Here is a 6,040-nt window from a genome sequence, read left to right as displayed (position 1 = left end):
ATACATTATTATAATAGTCTTGGGTTTATTGTTAGGACACATGGTTGTCATTGATTGGAAGATTATGTCAAGTTGGCAGTCGTCGCTGTAAAATTTTTGTCACCTTTTAAATTGAGTGGAGGAACATAATTTGCTTAGCCAACGCGATTCAAAATCTACTTGAACCCATTTGGACTTGTTCTAATTGACCGACAAAAATGAGTAGTAGTAGAGCTGTGGTTGGTGCGGTATTCCTTTAATTTAATTCAAGAAGTTATCGATAACTCGATAGTTCAAAATTGATGGAGACTTTTGGGGGGGGGGGCTCTTCCCTCCACTGAAAAGGAATGGTTGGGAGAAAAAACAATACTTTCATTGTCACAAGTTGAATTAGTTATAATAAAAAAAATATCATGATAAGGTCCTAAACTTTGGAATTACTAGCATTTTCGGACGAAAATGGGTACTATAAAGGTTGATTCTGGTATAAACTTTTTAAAACTTGTTTCGTAGTTACGTGAGACCACGTTTTTGAAACTATAATAGATGATATTAGGCCCTAATAACAATTTAATAATTATTATTATTCTAAAAATAATAATAGTTTAAATTAGACCTTAGTTCGATTCTCGCCAACATTGAGTTACTGATCTCATTAAAATATGTTTATCGATGAGAAGAAAATAAAAAACAAAGACAAAAGGATAGAACTAGTTCATTAATGCATAAATCAATGAGTTGGAATGAATCTCTAAGTTCATAATTCAATAATTACGATTTTAGGGTTCGGTTGATTTTAATTTGGATGAATTCGGGAAAGTTTAAAGAAGGTAAAAATAAAAATAAAAAAAAATTACCCTAGAAGTTCAAGACAAATGGGTTTTAGGGAAAACTCAATGTTTTTTTATTTTAGAAATGTAAAATAAAAGAAAGTATAACATTGACACATTAAAAGAAGAATGAATTTATAGGGAAAAAAAAATTACAATTTGCAAAAAAGACATAAACTTTGAACTGAAGAAGAAATAGAGTTTTGAGCTTGAAGAGACTTAAGGGGGAAAATGTCAAGGAATCTATAAAGTTGAAGGGACAAGGAGACTAAACAATTAATCAATAAATTATAGATTAAATAAATTAATATCTTAATTGCCAAAAAAAATCGAATTTTGTGATATTGGTCCTTGTTTAGTCTAAAAAATTAGTATTTCCAAACAACCCAAAAGTCAGGTAGAGATTTAATATTAAGGGTAAATTGGCAAATCTTCTCCATTCAAATCCAATAATCACCATTAGTGACAAATTAAACTTATGGAGAAAGGTTGCAATCTTAGTTAGATCTTTGCCCCCACATTTTTCTAGTTTATTTTTTAAATAAAACATACCGTACCCACCGAATTTCAATTCTATTATCAGCCTTTATCAAATGATTTTATTTGTTCAAATAATATTTTTGTTCAATTCTAATTCTTTCTTCTTCTTTTTTTAATTGTTTTTCGATGAAAACTCAAAAAAAAAATATTAATGTCTTGAGATTTATTTCAACAATCATGATTTTATAAAACAAATTCACTGAACACAACTTGAATCACAAAGATAAGGGAAAGATAGAGATAGATACACAAATTCACTGAACAAAACTTGGCACCCCAACTTTTACTTATTGCATTCCAATAAAAAAAAAGGGTCAATGGTTAAGAATAAGTAAAAGTTGGGGTGCCAACAATCTCTCTCTAAGATTTTTATTTATTAGATTTAGGATTTTACATGCATGTGTTTCATCTTTGTAATGTTGTTGAAGTAATAAATTGAACCAAATTTTTGTAATGTTTGAATGGTGTGCTTTAATCTTTAATTAGGGTGTGATGAATAATTTAAAAACTTGGGGTGCAATAAGTCAAAAAGGTGGGGTGCCAATAGCAACTCTTTTTTTTGTTTTTTTTTTTTTTTAATTCTTATTGTCATGGTAGTGAATACTTGGATGTTGAATTCCTTAACAATAAAGATGGGAATATAAAATTTTATTCAAATTTGAATTTGCTATCTTAAACTTTTTGAATAATGTTTGATTGTTGGAATATTTATTCCAATATGATTTGTATAATCTAGGATTGCAACTTGAGCAGGTTGGAGGGTAAACCCAGACTCAACCTGAGCTCAACTCAATCCAACCATCGACCTTAAGCTCCCTAACCCAAACTTAGTTCGAGCTTGATCTTTTAAATTCAGGTTAAGTTCAGGTTAGCCCGAATTAGATAATTTTAGGCAATTTGATCCAGTTGGACTCGTTGAATAACCATAATTTTATTTTGATTAATAAATAAATTTTATATTTAAAAAAATGTAACATTAAAAAGAAAATCACTAGTAAATATTATCGCATCCAACCTTCAAATCCATCTTAAAAGATACTATTTAGACAAATCTTACTAAATCAAAGCCTATATTCAATTGTCTACAAGCTATAATAATAAGATGGAATAAAAAGTTAAATAAGAAATATCTCTAACTAATATAAAAATGTTTATATATTAGTATGTAGCATCAGGTTTGGGTAAAATTGGGTTGCCCAAGTCCTAACCCGAGCTCAATCTAAATTGAGGTTGGGTTGAGATATTCTAACCCAGGCTCAATTCATTTTCTACATAACTCGGGTCAGGCTCGCCCATTAATTGGATTGAGCTCAGGTTAAGTTCGGGCCAGTTCACCCAAGTTGTAGCCTTAGTATAATCTAACATCCATTGATATGCCTAGACAGAAGGCATAAAAAAAGAAAGGGTCTTGTTAACATTGTTTTAAAACTCAGTTTGACAAATCGTCTCGACCATGGAAGGGATTGAGCTGTTTCGGATGAGTCAACTCATGTTGGAGGAGACAAACCATTAAACTCGATTTGTAATAATAATTCACATATATTTAAATTACAATAATTATGTTTTTAATAAAATAAGATAGATTAGAAGATGTTTAGTCATAAAATCATATTCATTTACATAATAAATATTTAAATTTTAGAAAAATTAATTATTTTAATTAAAATCCCCTGTGACTTGATCAAGTTATATTGATTCATTCGAGATTTTCAAAATATCATTCTAGACATGTCGTTTAGCTTGCAAGATGATGTGATTCCTGAGACACACTTTATATCGTATTGTTGTTGAACGATAACAACGTGTCATCTGGTATCAGACGAGATTTAAAAACATCATTGTTATCATGTGCCCTACACGATTAAGTGCAATGAATAATGTTACAGTGACCTCAGGATTGAACCTCACTTCGCACGCCTTGATATGAAAGTGTATGGAAATCATAGATACTTTTCCTCAAGAAACAAGTGAAAAAGCATCTATGATTTCTATCTACTTTCATATCAATATGTGTTATATGAGGTGTAGTCTTGAGGTCACTTTAGCACGACTCAAGTGCAATTAATGCACGTGGAAATGGGATTTTGAATCGAAAATACCGTTTAAGAAATTATTTTTTTTATCAAAATACCTTTAAATTCCAATTTTCAAAGTGTATTTATTGCATTTTATCAGGTGCTCTTAGGAAACACTTTAACAAAAAAAAAAAAACAGAAAATCAAAGATTCCTAGAAATCAGTACGTTAGGGTATCTTTCCATCTCAGCCGTAAATTTGGTATACAATTTCCAATGTAACTTGTGCATTCCAACGTGTGAACATATTTCAAGGTTATCCGTCCTAATATTCAACTTTTTTCTTTCTTTCCTTATCATAGTCGTTAGGTCAAACGCAGTAAATATTGTATTTTGTTTGGGTAGTTGTTGTCAGATGGCACCTTCATGTTTTTTTACCAAACTTTGACAAAGTCATATTGTTCAAACATAAGGACAATTTCGTCATACTGAAAAAGAAGAGTTGGAACTTGGGACGGCCCCAGGTTTAGTTTTCCTGCCCCTGAACTTGAAGTCTGGTTTTTGGAATGAAATTTTTGTTGAGAGTACGACAGCTGTTTAACCCTAAAAGTTAGTCAAATTACCTAATTATACCCTCTACTTTCTTCCAGAAGAATCTGATAATGTACTCCGCGTAGTTATACTACGCAACTTCTGCCTGCTTGATGAGTGATTCCAAATGATGGATTCAATTATTTTGGTCATGTTTATGTTTATTTTTATTTTGTTGTAAAAATGTCTTGATTCCAAGCTCACAATGGAAGAGCACTTAAATCTAATGGCTGGGATTCATGGATCAAGATGTTTTATAATGTGGGTCCAACAAAAGGTGGCCCACATAAATTATTCTAACAAACTATTAATATGGTGCCAAGATGAAAGGTTTGGAGGGATTAATTAGACCCTAAATTTGATCTGTTCTAGTCCAACAATCTATCAGATCGATTCTAGATCAACCATGTCCCAATCTGATAGGGGTCCAATTCTAGAAATTATGAGAAAATGTATAAATCATGTTACACATTTTTATTTAATATATGAAGATTATTTAGATTCTTTATATATCAAATTTGATTTATTTGATCCAAACCCGATCTAATTGTTATTGGATTCGATTTAGATAATAATACTAAGATCTGATAAAATTCAATTTAATAAGAACTCATTTCGATAAGCATTGGATTCAATCCTCATCAACATGATCATAAATCAACAGCAATCATATTCGTACTCAATCCATTGACTACACTAGTGAGAGGTAGTAGAAAAAAATATTAGAGGCCAAGCTCTAAGTGGAGTACAGGACATTTTTATAAGATTAGATTAGCCCATAATATAAGTCCAATGTTTTTTGTTTTTTTGGATAATCAGGTACCCCTGTAAACAGAGGACCCCCAATCCATAGACCATAGTCTTGTCCAATGACTAGTCTTGGGGCACGTGCAACACTCGCACATCACACACCAAGTAAGTAAGAGTGCACCCTCGCAAGTGGCCCCTAGGAATAAATGCTCATACTGGGAATTGAACTCACAACCTACAGGCATTTACTGCTTATTAATCTGAAATTGCATGAAGCCAATCACTCGGGATTAAAAATGCCCAATGTTACTTGTACAATATGATGAGTGTTAAAGCCTTTAGTTGGATTAGCTAGCCCATCCAAATTAGTTCATGCCCTAGCTAATTGCAAATCAATACAAAGAGAATTGGGTTTTAGTATGTGTTCGTAGACAACAATGAACTCGTATTAACTAATTTGCAAACCTAATAATTTCGAATCATTGAATTTTTCATAGAAATGAATCATCAAAGTCGAACCATACATACCGATAAAATAGGTATGGTCTGACCCACATACTTAAATCTCATTTTGATGTGACCCTTATAAATTTCACATTACTTGATCGAATCTAACATTAAATTATGGGTTTTTTAACATTTGTCTTAAGGGCACACATTAAGGTGCATTAAATACACCTTGAAAATAAGTATATTAGGTTATTTTTTATAAAATAAATATTTTGAGAGCAAATTTTTTTAAAGAAATTCAAAATAAGCATATTAGGTATTTTAAAAAAAATTATTTTTATTTTTGTAAAACAATCCTTTTGTGGGCATTTTTAATAGGAAAGTCAAGTATCAAGCCGTATTGAATGCACTTTAACAAAGTGTGCCCCGGGCACATGTTAACAAAACCTTTGCATTATACATTATATAGTGGATTAGTTAGTTTTCCTAACATTGACATACAATTGCGCCACGTGGCAATTCAAGTACTGGAATAATTGAGTCACGGACCTCGATGACCGTGAAAATTGAAAAAATAAAAAACTGTTAGTGGGTTCAACTAAACGAAAGTTCATGCATGTACGACACGTGTCGAAAGGAGTTAAGACGAACTTACGTTTTTGACCATCTAGGCGGCTACGCAGCAAAAAAACGAAACAAGAAGGGCATTTAAGTCATTATAAGAAGATACCTTTTACTGTTTTACATGTTTAGTAACTGAAAACAAGTACCAAAATAAGGTTAAGTTTGAAAATTAAGAAAAAAATAGGGTATTTCAGTAATTTCGTACTATCTTAGTAGATAACTCTCGACGCGTGTGCTCAAAGCAAACTATTTAGTAGAGAGA

This window comes from Akebia trifoliata, chromosome 14, assembly GCF_017979445.1.
Source record: "Akebia trifoliata isolate Shusen 1 chromosome 14, ASM1797944v1, whole genome shotgun sequence".
Lineage (NCBI taxonomy): Eukaryota > Viridiplantae > Streptophyta > Magnoliopsida > Ranunculales > Lardizabalaceae > Akebia > Akebia trifoliata.
Note: the sequence above shows the minus strand (reverse complement) of the source record.